Source organism: Sturnus vulgaris, chromosome 12, assembly GCF_052056855.1.
Source record: "Sturnus vulgaris isolate bStuVul1 chromosome 12, bStuVul1.hap1, whole genome shotgun sequence".
In the NCBI taxonomy this organism is placed as follows: Eukaryota; Metazoa; Chordata; class Aves; order Passeriformes; family Sturnidae; genus Sturnus; species Sturnus vulgaris.
Window position 1 is genome coordinate 18,627,618 of NC_142254.1, and position 13,480 is coordinate 18,641,097.

Here is a 13,480-nt window from a genome sequence, read left to right on the forward strand (position 1 = left end):
CCTCCTAAAGTAAATATCAGTGACTCACAGATACTAAATATTAATAATTCATACATTGGGAGCAGAAATATCAGCAGGCCTTTTAAATGTGCACTATTACAGAATTGGATATGTGTTCCTCTATTTTTTTTTTAATTATTTTTTTGTGTGTGTGCCAACCTTTCCCATTTGAGACACAGGTTTGGAGCTGCTCCGAGGCCTTGGGTCAGTGAAATTGGTTGGAGTCTCAGTCCCACAAGAGGAGCAATTTCCCTGGAAAGGACCCAAGCAGGGAGGGCACTGAGCAGCACTCCTCATCCAAGGGTCAATAGTGGGGCATTCCCAGGGAATTGGAGGGTTTGACTCCATAATTGCAAATTGCAGATAAATGAGGGTTATTTTTTTGATTGACTGACCTTTAGGAAAAAAAAAAATCAACCCCAAACCAACCACATTACGTAAAATTTATGCAACTCCCCAAACCCCCAAAGCATTTTTGTCTCATTAAGGATCAAAATGGAGTGAAAGCCAATCATCGTTTTTGTAGGGGGCAGTTTTAAGTAAAAAAGTGGTTTTGTTGATCAAACTATATTAAAAAAAAATTAAAAATATGCTGAGTTTTAAAAAGTGAAATTGCGGTTATTTCAGTAATTTCTTTTCATGTTTGAAAGTGTGGCTTCTCAAAAGCTTGTTGGAGTTGAAAAGCATTAATGAAAAATTTTAATTAATTTTGTTATTTGGGTTTCTTTTTTCATTTTCCCATGGTGTTTCACTGGCATCTGCTGGCTCATGTGGAGACTGAGATGCTATCTGGGTGAAGAGAGGAGCAATTTTTTAGTTTTTTCGTTGAAATTAAGAAGGAGTGTCAGCTGAAAAAAGACTTAAGTTCCAGAGAGAAATGTAAAGGAGAAAGGTTTTTCTTGAGGAATGGAGCTAAAGAGTAGTAAAGGGCAGGGGACCATGACAAGAACTCAAACTGGAGCCTAACACCTTCTTTTTGTGAAATCTAAGTTTTGCCATGCACTTCGAATTAAATCCAGCCCCCAAAATCCAAAGGATTGAGTGGAAGTCAGGATGGGAGGTGACCCTTATGCTTTGAACCCCCTCAAATTTATTTTCCTTTTCTTCCCCAATAGAAAAGTGTTTTATTCTGCCAGTTATGAAAGACCCAGTTTAACCATGAGTAATTCCTTGGTGCTGTGTCCTGGCTCTGCAGCCCAAGCCTCCTGACACTTAGGTGGTCCCAAATCACTTCTTGCTTCCAGTTCCTCAGCTCCTTTAAGCCAAACCCCAATTTTGGGAGGACTCTGTGAGAGCTTTTAGCTCTGAGCAGTTGATTCATTAATTAGCACACGTGTTAGACTGAAAGGTTTTTGGTTCCACGTGGCCATGCAGGTGGAGGTTCTTTTTCAGGAATGGGGAATGGATGCTCCTCTTCACATTTTCTTTTTGAGTTGATCCAATGGAAGGAGAGAAGGGACATTGTGGCTGTAGGGACAGGTCTTCCTACAGAGCTGTGGTGGCACTGAGACAGGACACAGGGAGCCAGTTTTCCTTTCCTTTTAACCTGAGGGTCTCAGGGGTGTAGGACATGAGTGCTTGTCCTACAAATCTTCTCCAGACACATTCTCACAGGGTGCTGCAATTATCCAGAGATGCTGAGGACACATTTCTCCCTTCCCCTGACAGCACCTGGAAGAGTCTGACTGCAGGCTCTGCCTTCTTCCAGGAAAGCCATCTCCTGTGGGACTCTAGAGGATGTCATTCCTCCAGCTAAATGCAATGTAAAGGAACTTTTCCCACTAGGAAAAGGCAGCCACAACCAGCCTAGCTTTTCCTGAGCTAACATTTGTTTTTTCTGGAAATTATGGGCACTGTTCCAGCTTGGTGGCTGGGCAGAGCGTTTGTCTCTACCTCTTCATATCAACAGATTCCCAGTGGACTTTCCTCAGGCAAAATTAATGGAACAGCTCACTCAGCTGGTCAAACAGCACAGGCAGCCTGGAAAACTGCCCAGGATGACAAGGCTGGATGAAATCCCAACTCCTGCTGTTACAGCAGCCATGGACACAGCTCTGTGCTGGGGCACTGGCAGCTACGTGGTCCCTTGCAGCTGCTCCATCTGTGGGCAGAGTTTAACCAGCCCTGTGCTGAGGGGTGCACTGGGATTTTGTGTCTCCATAAACTGCACCCCATCCATGGGAGCATCTCTGCTTTTGGTGGATGAGCAAAGGATTCATTCCCAGAGCTGGGGATGTGCAAAGCAGAGGGAAATGCTGTTCCCACCCACAGCTCTGACCTAGCAGCCCTCTGGGCACAGTGCTTTTGGCACATGGGAGCTTCTCATCAAAGCCCCACTTTAAGCTGAGCTCTCCTGTACCTTCTCATTATCTTCTGTGATCTCTACCTTTAATTAGAGGCAGAACTGAGACCCCTGGGACTTGCACAGCCACTCCTCTTTATGATTCCCCTCCCTTCCCTGGTGGCAGAGAGGGGCAGGCAAGGCTGTGCTGGGCACAGGGGACAGTGGTGGCAGCAGCTGTGGGCACAGGGGACAGTGGTGGCAGCAGCTGTGGGCACAGGCTGAACTCAGGGAACCCCCTCATGCTGCTGGGGGGGTGGAGGTTTTTCCTGTGAGAGGAGGGAGACAAGAAAATTATTGGAAGAGGAAGCAAAAAATGAATCACAGACTCGTTTTTAATAAGTGTAGTGAGAATTACTGCAGATTTCAACATTTGTTTTGACTGGGCAGGAAGAGAGTATTGCAAAGGGTGTAAGGATACAGATCCCTTTCGAAAAGAAAGGCTCCCAAAACCCTGTCAGGTTCTCATTTATGGATCTCATAAACCAGGGCCTGAGCTGGTCATTGTAGGTCTGCTCCCAGTTTGCACAAGAACCCCAGTTCTGCACAAATCAGAGGCTCCAAACCTGCAGGAAATGCAGGAAAATGTCGATTTTCTGGAGTGGTGGCATCTTTGAGAGGGTGTCTTTGCAGAGGAATGGTTTCCTCCATGGCAGAAGCAGGGCAGGAGGTGGCATCAGACCATGGCTCTGGCTGTCCATGGCTCTGCTGTCCCCTCTGGCACTGAGAAAAAGGTGTGGCAATGCCTGCTGTGGGGAAGGACTTGTAACACTGGCTCACCCATCTTCTAATTACAGGCCACGAGTGGTCCTCCTGATTTGTTAAAGGATATTGCACAGGAATTAAAAAATAGGCAAATGTGTCACAGGAAGCCAGAAGGCTGGAACCACTTCCCCCTCTGGAAACTGCACTGTGGATTTTCAAACCGTGATGCAGTGCTTGGTCACAGCCCCTCACTGAACTGAAACTGCTCCTTTCCTCCTTGGTTTTATTGCTCCAGGCCTTTGGTTGAAATAGCTGTGGAGTGCTGGTGGGCTGGTGTGGAGCAATGTCTGGGCTGTGTCACATTTGGGTGAAGTGTCTCAAATAGAAGATGCCCTCCAGGCACGGCAGCACCTCCTCCTGAGCATGAACACCTCGTTAAACCCCCGTGAGTGCCAGCTGAGTCAGCAGGGATGGGATGGGATGGGATGGGATGGGATGGGATGGGATGGGATGGGATGGGATGGGATGGGATGGGATGGGATGGGATGGGATGGGATGGGATGGGATGGAGTCACCCTGAGCTGCAGCCTCATCCCCAGCTCGTGGTGTCTGAACCTGTTCTGTGGCAGGAGCAGGGTTTGCAGGGCAGGAAAGGCAGCTCCCATCCCACATCCAGAACCGAGGTGCTGGGAGGCCTGTGATGCACAGCAAAAGCGAGAAGGACATTTCCAGGTGAGCCTGGATTTTGGGGAACAGGATGTGACAGTGATGGGGCTGATGGGATGATCTTTAGTCACTCTTCTGCTTCACACCAGCTGGGACAGTGGTTCACACACTTGTCATTGTGACTGGGCTTGGAATTAGTACTTTACAGAATCACAGAATCACCAGGCTGGAAGAGATCTTCAAGATCATTGAGTCCAACCCATGCCCTAACACCTCGACTAAACCATGTGCCACATCCAGTCTTTTTTTAAACACAAAAACCATTTTTAGGGACATAGGAATAGATTACTCAGTATTGGGTAGCTGGTAACAAGACAGGAGAGAATAAAATGAATTTTCATGAAGAGAGAGCATGCTTTCATAAAATACATGTTCAAAAAGCAAGAAAGGCTCAAGGGAACATAACAGAGCTACTGCAGCTCTTGACTGTGTCTGGGGGAGACATGAAAGCCTTTGTGGTGTGCCAGGAGGTGAAATCAGCCACCAAGAAACGCCTGTCAGAAGGACAGGGCTGCTCAGTGAGTTATGGATCCTGGACAGGACGCTTGGGAAGAAGAAAGGTTGTGGAACATCTTTCCAATAACGTCAGGGATGTTGTTGCATTATTTGCAGCCCTGTTTGGCCGATTCAAGATTTCCAGGGCTTGTGCCTCATCACAATAAAAGCAGGAGCTGCTCACATCCTCGTCCACCCAGAGGAACCAACCTTAACCAGGAGCTTTTAGAGCCAAAGGAAGGAACTGGAGCCGTGTCCTGAGCCACAGGAAAGCCAGCCACGTGTTGGAGCTTGCTGGATTTTCCTTCACTGTGCTTCTGCTCATGTTGGATCCCTGTGCACAGCCTGACTCATGGCTTTGGGAAAGAGGGAAATCAGTGTTGCCTGCTCAGAAATCCAACTGCTTTCAATTCACCCAAACCACCACGCTGGACTCTGAAGTTCTTTTTGGGGGTGATTTCCAGCTAAAATTTCCCAGCAGTAGTCATCAAAGGATGCAAACAACAAACAGCTCCACATTTCACTTTGCTGCTCTTGTTCTCTGCTTTACCCCTATCTTGTCCTCTTTGGCACAAGGTCCACTTGCATCAGTCTGGGGTTTATTTTTGGAATGAACATGAGATTGCCTGGAACCTCTCCAAAACCTTAACTCAGGCCACTCTTTTGATCATGGAGCAGATAAACATAGTTCTGTGCTCGCCTTTATGAATTAGTTACCCTGAGAAAGCAACTGGGATTTTGTCCATGGCCAGCAGAGCTTGCAGTATTTCTTTGGATGGCCTGGAACAGGCCAGGACATTTGAAGGGTTTTGGTGCCTGCTTTAGCAATATTGGTGGCCATTTTCTCATCAAACCTTCTTTTGGTGGAAAGTTGAACTCTGACATCTGAATTTTGTGGCATTTTAAGTTGGGAGTTGAATTTTCCTATGGAAAGTTTTAGTTCTCTCGTGGGAAAAGGAGAGCATAGCCAATCTAAATACTAAACAAAGTCACATATTTCTTGAAACAGTTTTTTTTTTTTTGGTGCTCAGTGAAGTGGCCAGTTACTCTGTGTTGCTCTGTTCCTTTACAGAAAACCCCTCCACCCTGCCCTGTAGTTGTGTCATCCTGAGTTCTGACGTTACATGGTCTGGATTTGGACAGCAGGAATCAAAGATCTTGGACTGTGCTCTGTACTTCTGATTTTAGAAGAATGTCCTCACAGACACAATTTCTCTGCCTTGTGGTGAATCTTTTAATCTCTTTTGATGTCTCAGAGAATCCAGTCCCAGGTATCTGGGAAATACAATTTGTAATCCCACTTCAGTTTCACAAATGAACGAGAATCTTGAGGCAAGTTTCATCCCAGGAATTTATTTTTCCCTAATGAAAGCAAACTGGAATTCTGTGCTGGGTTTGCAGCAGGGGCACACAGGCTGGGTTATCCACGAGGCTGAAACTGTAAATGGCTTTTTCAGGGTGTGAGTGGGACGCTCAGTTTTTCAGGCACAGTAATCCCCGATCAGCAATACCCACGGGGGTGTAAATTGGCACAGCCTTGTTGGCACCCTGAAGCCTGGGAGTTTTGAACTTTCTGGCACTGACTCCTAAAAGAACACTGCTTTTGACCTGAGGCCTTGGAGAAGGCTGCCAAAATTGAGTGATGGAGTTAAAATCACTGGTGTGTAGTTTGAATAAAAGTGTGTAATATCACATGGTGAAGGTTAGAATTTGGGAATTTAGAATAATAAGTATGGGACAAGAGAAAAGTTTTAGGGTGTTGTGTTTTCTTCCTTCTTGTTCCTTCTTCTTGGTTTCAAGCAGTATTTTTTAATTGGATAAAAAGTTTTGCACTGCGGGTCACGGGTGTTTGGTCATTAAGTCAAAAATATAAATAATATAGATGCTAGCTTTTAATTAATTTTAAAAGACCTTTTAACTAGGAAAATCCACCGGCATTTTTTCACTTTTAGCTTGTTAGCTAGAAGTGCTGTAAAACTCAGTGTACTGCAGATAAGAATTAATAAACAACCGAGTCTGAACACGAAACTTCATCTCTCGTGCTTCAATCCCAACTCTGACTCGGAAAAAAAAAAAAATGATAACTAATTCAACCTCACTGTGGCTTCTGGACCTACTTCAGCCTTGGCTGCAGCCTGCAAAACCCCACACGTGTGATCCCAACAGAGTGAGACGGGGAAAGTCAAACACGCTCAACCCACCCCGAAATTCAGGGGCAGCTGGAGACAACCCCACCCTGGCCAGGAGCAGCTCCTGGAGGGGCTTGCAGGTCCCAGCTGTGAATTGTGACATTGCTGAGGATGGTTTCCTGTTACACTTGGAAAGACTGCGTGGATTTGGGTAGAGCTGCCCTCTCCCAGGGAATCACATGAAAACAGAAATAAACTTCCCGTGGCATTTCTCTGACGTGCCTGCTTGCTCCTGTGAGGTGTGTGGTGTGTGCAGAGGCCACCGTCAGCAAATGCATCACTCCTCCCTTACTGCCGGGTTATTTCTAGACCCTTGCTCGCTTTACAGAGGACAAAAGTCTCATCAAACGCCTGGATGAAGCACAGGACAAACCCAGCTGTTGTACAGATGTGAAAGGACAGAGAGCCTTTTGGTTCTGTCTCTTTTTAAAACAAACCAGCTCCTCCACTTCTGCAGCCTCTTAAGCACTGTCACAGCCTGTCCCTCCCCAGGGGAAAGAACAAATATCCTCCCCATCCTTCACAGCTGGAAACGCATCTGCCAGAGATGTGTTGGAGGCTGTGCACACGGAATCATTTTTCATGGTCTCAGGGCTCTCTGTGGGTAAAATGATGTGAGTAAAGCAATTATTACAAGCATCACAGCTGTCAATAAACTGAGGAGCAATGTTTAATAAGGACAATTTAATGGTGAACTCGACTTTTGGAGGTTGTCAAAGAAGCTCAAGGATTTCCTACGTGCATTTGTCCATTGGATGAACTCAGCTCTTCTCTTGGCCTTCAGATTTCTTCACTTTTCCTGATGTGCCCAACTGGAATTGCAGGTAAATTGCACGAGAGGATTTCTTCAGCTGTTCTGATGGAAAATTGGTACCTGTCTCATATTTTCTGTGCATTTAAAGCTGAAACACATTGTCCTTGACCCTTTTTCCTGTTGCAAGGCTTTTTGGAAATACGCTCGATTTTCTCCTCAGTTCTGCTCTCCACGTTGAGATACACTGGAAGACATTAAACAACAAAACAGCAAAGAGGATATGTTTTATATTATTTTGTTTATAAGAACACTCTGGACTTGTAAATAGTTACACCCTTCATAAGTGTTTTCAATTTTCCCTTTGAAATAAGAAACAAGTAATGCTTTCAACAAGCAGCTCTTCTTGGTCAAGGATTTTTCTCATTTTAGGGTACACACATTATTTGAAAATCAAAAGGTTTCCAGAAAACATGTTTGAGCACATGGTTTTGTAGTTGTTGTTGGTTTGGATTTTTTTGTTTTGTTGTTGTTGGTTTAGGTTTTTTTAAATTTTATTTAGAGCCATGTGAAATCCAAGCTGTGGCTATAAAGACAAGACTGCTCATGATGCTGAGTGCTTTGTGCAGAGCAGAATATCTTTCAGTGTGGGAACATACAAGGGATCTATGAAAGGACACAGCAACCCCATAAAGTCACTTGCAGGAGAGACTTCACTTGATTTATTTCTTATTAATTCTGCAAAAGTGCCTTGTGTAACAAACCAATAGCTTGAGCTGTGTAGGAAGAGTTGTACCTTGAGATACAAGTCAGTGGAATATTCCCTGGAAACAAATGACCAGACCATGGCATTTCACTTCTTTGCTGTTCCCAACAGTGTGGGATGATCACAAAAATCTCTTTTTTTCCCAGGCCATGCTTTTTCCCTGGAGAATTCCTGAGGGCATGTTAGATACTTGGTCCCTTTTCCCAAGCTGGGCACAGATGTGGGATTCTCCTTGACTTCACCATGAGAGAGCTTGAAAAATTAGGTCCCAAAATGAGATGGCCCAAACCCAGTTTATTCTAGGTTGGCCTTACATCCTCACAGAGGATTTTTGGTCTTGCTGAGGCTGGGATGGTTTTTTCTAAATGTGCTGTATTGTTCTGGACTTCCAGAGACTGTTTTTGCAACCCAGTTTAAGGTCACCTTGAGAGTGGCTGGGCTTGGCAGAGCTGATTTCTGGGCTCAGGCTTTGCTGTTGATCTCGAGCTTTTGGCTGATTGCACAAAACATTTTATAGATGAAGTTCTGAACAAACCCTTCAATTAAGGTCATAGTAAATAAGATTCTAAAGTTAAAGCATTTTATGGCAAGCAGACTTTTAGGAACAAGTTGTATTAAGAGGAATGATTTGATTAGAGAATGATAAACAGGACTGGGGAGACAGGAACCTGACCTCAGCAATAAAATGCACAAAATTGCTTTTTTTTTCTCCTTCTTGGAATCTGATCTACAAAGGTACAATCAAACAACATGGCCAAAGTTTCAGCAGGCCAATGCAAACCATTTGTGCTTTTCCTGACTCTGGGCATCTGCACAGGGTTTTTGCTTTGCTTTGCTTTAAAATTCCGGGCCAAATCTGCTTCCTAGCGTGCAGCAGGAAGAGGTTGCAAGGTGGGAGCTGGGCTGGGACCCTGGGGAGGCTGGAGGTGCCCCTGGAGCTGAACTGACCATTTTTCTCAGGTCTCTTGGGCTTCTCCAACTCAGAATCAGCTTTAGGACACCACCAAGCAGCATGATCTGAATTTAAGGACATCTGCAGGCAGGATGTAATTTGGAAGAGCAAGCAGGACCCAGAGTCTGGGTCACATTGTTGGAGTCAGCTCAAGCTGGAGTAGCAGGGAGGAGGAGGAGGAGGGGGGAACACAGAAGCAGCCAAGCACCCACACGACCCCAGTGCCAACCTTCATTGCTTTTGCAGTATTTGATTTGTTGTTTCCTTAGAAAACCAGGCTGAGCTCCCAGCAGCAGATCATTTTCAACCTCTCTGTCTGAGAAAGAAAAGGCTTTGTCCCAAAAGTGGATATTTCCAGTATCACTGGAAATGCCAAGTGGTGTTTTGCATTCTTCCTGTTCTCCCTTATCTTTCTGCAAGCCAGTCCAGGAGCAGGGCTCAGACTCTTGGATGCTGCTGCTGCTGAGGTGAGGATGGGATGGCTCTGGTTTGCTCATGAGCCAGCAGGGCTGGGAGACAAAAGGATGGACCCAGGGAGGATGAATCAGCATCTTTAGCCTTTAAGCAAGTTTGGGTGTTCTGCTCTGCAGGATGAGTGTCACTGTCCCAATGGTGGAGCTGCAAGGTGAGACCCACTGAGGCAGCAAATATTTCCATTTGCTTCACTCAACTCCTTCATCCAAGCATTAAAACCCTACACTGGAGGTAACACAAGTTGGAGAGACTTAGACAAAATTTAAACATGTGTTTTTTCATGGGCAAACACTGAGTAATGATTGCACTGGCTCAGGAGAAACGCCCTGGTCTGAAGGCAGCACTTCTCAGCTCCAAATCAGCTCGTGTTTGTGGAAGTTTGATGCTGTTCTGCAAGAAAGAAACAGCCAAAAATATTATGATTTCCACAAAAAACAAGTTTGAATAGGCCAAATGAAATGACAATCTCCACTTGGCAGGGAGAAGAGGTGATGCAATTAGCTGATTTTTATTAAGGAATGAGTAGAAAGGTGTGAATTTGATACATAACCTATTTTTGGGTAGAAATACCATGGCATGGAGAGCAGAAAAGATAAACAGCTAAATGCTTTAGCAAAAATGACCTGTGTCTATAGTCAGATAATGCTCAAATATAAGACTTAAGAATGAAATCATAGGCTAAAATAAATCTCCTTAATTTATTTTCCTTCTCTTTTCTGCCAGTTTCAAGTTTCCTTCAAATCTCTACCATTTGCTGAATTTTTCTGTGGCAGAAATCTGGCCTGGTCTTTTGCAAACCAAAGCAAAGGGAATGTTTTCAAACATCCCAGACAGATCATTTTCTCTTTGCTGTTCTCTTGATGATGTTAGAAAACACAAACTGCTTTTGTAACAACTCTGCTACTGTGACTGTGTAAAAAGAACCATGGGATTCTCCAGGAGATGACATATCAAATTCAGAATGAATAAAAATTAAAAAAAAAATACAATCTGCTGATGCTTGGAGAAAACTCTGTGTCTCTACACAGGGGATTTGGGGTTTGTTTTTGTTTTCCCCACAGGGATCCATGAGCTCATTGGTACCTTAAAGCAAGAGGTCTTTGCTGAGCATCTGGGCTACCTCTGCATCCCTGGAGAACAACAAACATCCCTGGGGACCCCACAAATCTTCTGCTGATGCCTGAGAGACTGGAGAAGGAGCTGAGCCCTTAATTGAGGTGAGGAAATTCTGTATAATGGGAGGAACAAGGAGTCTCACCCAGTTTGAACTGGTGCTGAGGGCAGCCCCCCCTGAGGTTTTGGTGTTGGGCTTGGCTGTGTGAGAAGCACCAAGGGACACAGATGGTTTGGAGGGATCCCACAAATCCCTCCAGGTCCTGGCATCCCCTCTGAAAAGCAGGATTTGATATCTCCAGGTGTCAACACTGCTGCTCTTTCTCACTCTCCAAATCCCATAGCTGTCCTGCCTTTATTAGAGCAGTGTGGCTGTCATTACGTGTCTCTGTGCCCATTTTTCAGCCTGTGCTTGACAAATCATCGTGTGTGGCTGACCCAGCCAAGCCCCACCTCTCTCCATAGCTGTGTTTTCCGTGGGAGCACATCTGTTCTGGCTGCTCCACCTGTTTTTGAAGGTATATCAACAAACTCCCTCTGGCTCTGACCTCCCAGCAGGGCAGCACTCACCTCTTTCATTAATCAGCCTTGTGTCATTAGCTCGATTCAGTGGCAGCTCTGTCCTTTTGCTCTCTTTCATCGGTGGAGAAATGTCTGCAAAATATTTGGGTTACCTGTGGCAAAGCGTGAAATGTCACTCAGGCTGGAGCCCGGGCTGGCAGGGCTTTGCTGCTTCTGAGGTTTTTGGAATGCAGCTCCTTGTACAAAAACCAGAGTTGTCTGAGGTCACATCACCAGAGGTGACCCTGAGAGTTATCTTATACCGAGGCAGCTTCTTGCTTTTATTTTAGAGGTTTTTTTGGGTGTCCCTGGGACTATTTCTGGTTGTACTGGAGTCTCCTCAGAGCAGAGGTGCTGGATGCAGAGCTGCCTCTGCCCTGAGTGTGTGGCTGCAGAGCTGTGCTGACAGAGGAACTTTTAGAGAGCCTGCTTGACAATCTTTTTCTCACTTGGCAGCTGAACAGAGCAAACACACACAAAACATCATTCTCCTGAAGGTTAGAGCTGATCCATCCACCACAGGCTGTGAGAAATGAGAATAAACCCATTGTCCTGAATGTTTCCCCATCTTAAGCCTGGAGAACTGATAGAATTCATTTCCCATATCATTTCTTGACCAAACCATGCTCTGCACTAGATTTTATCATTTCCTCATACAACAATAACCAAATCTTTTCAATTAGAGAACATTCCTCTACCAGTGCAGACAACATCCTGTTTTGCCTTCCGTGCTGCAGCTGCACATGGGGTATGAAACTCCAGGAATATTTCCTGCAATCTCCTGAAGCTCCAGTGTCATTTTCTAGCTGCAGCCCCTGTCAGCTGCTACAGCACCTCCCATCTGGATTTGGGATGGATTGCTCCAGGAAACATTGCCCAGCCTGGCTACACGTCACAGAGTAAAACCTTGATTATTTGCATCCCATCTAGGGCAGCAGAGCCTGGAATGTCCCCCAAAGTTTGCAGGAGTGCAGGTGCTGCAGGAATTTTGCTTCCACAAAGCTCCAGCAGAGCAGGAGACACAGATGAAGGGTTTTGGGTGAGATCTGTGCCTTGCACAAGGGATCCATTGGAGGCTGTTGAGGTCACTGGTGGGGCTTTGGGGGGAATTCAGCTCCTGACTCTGTGATTTATTTTGCTGCCGTTCAGTTATTGAGGGTGCAAATGTCACCCTGATGTCACCGTGCCCCTCAAGGGATGTGCTGCAGGGCAGCAGGAGAAGGAAAAGACAGTGGGCAACTGTTGGAGTAAATGGTGCTGGGTCCTCCCCCTTTTCTTTTAATTGTCTTAAATCCTAAGGCAAATTAAACCTATATTTTAACAAAAAAAATTCTGATTGTCAAGTACAGTTTAGTACTGCTTGGTGCATTTGGACCTCATAGCAGCAGCATTGCATGTTGATGGCAGAAAACCCAAGGTGTGACTCACTGTTCCTGCTGCTCCCAGGGGTTCAGGTGTCATAGTTTTATGGGCTTAGTGTAAAAACTGCACTGAAAACAGAGTCCTTGTGGCAGAATCAACCATGGTTGTGTGCCAAAATGGAGTTTTCCCAAGTTTCTGTGACTAAGATGTGTTGTTAATATATATTTGCTGCATATGTTTATTTTTTATATATATATTTACTGCTGCCTTCAGGATGTTTCATGCCAAGGAGGGAATGAGAAATCCTAACAAATAACGAGTTCATGGAGTGCTTCAATCTGGAGACATGTCCAAGGTATTTGTTACAAATAAAGCCAAAGGCCTCATGTGCTCCTTGCAGCATTCCTGGAGAGCAGCAGGCTGCCTTTGCCTTGATAATGATCTTTATGTGTTTAGCTGTGAACACACACTGCCTTTCCCCTGGTGCTGCTTTTCTAGGTTAGACAAAAAAGTCTTGTTCATGCACTGTGTTTTCCAAAATTGCTTTGTTTGTTGTTTGTTTTTTTTTTTTTCCCAGCTGTAGTTCTCTTCTGCCTCCCTTTGAGATTATTCCCATCACCTTTCCCATTTTCCCATCCCCTCCAGCCCCTGCTCCCAGCCCCTCACTCACAACTTTCTATGTACAATCCTTTGTTCTTCTTTGTGCAATTTGATGATTTTCATTTCAGCAGTTTTCTGAGAATATTTGGGATTCAATGCTGCCCTGTAAAACCCTTCCTACTGCAATACAAGCTCAGCCTTTTGCAAGTTCTCTCCCTGTTCCTTTATCCCAGGCCTGAGCACAAACACCAGCCAGACTCGTGTGTCTACCCAAAGACCTGACTGAGCTGATAAAGCAGAGCAGGATGTTTTAATGAGTTCCACATTCAGGTTTAAAGCTAAAACACTCACCCCTGCCACTGCTCTGAACCATGCAGAGTCACAGTCACATTCCCAAAACTTTGTCTCTGCTCCAGGCTGCCCTGCTATGAGCATTATCCAGCTC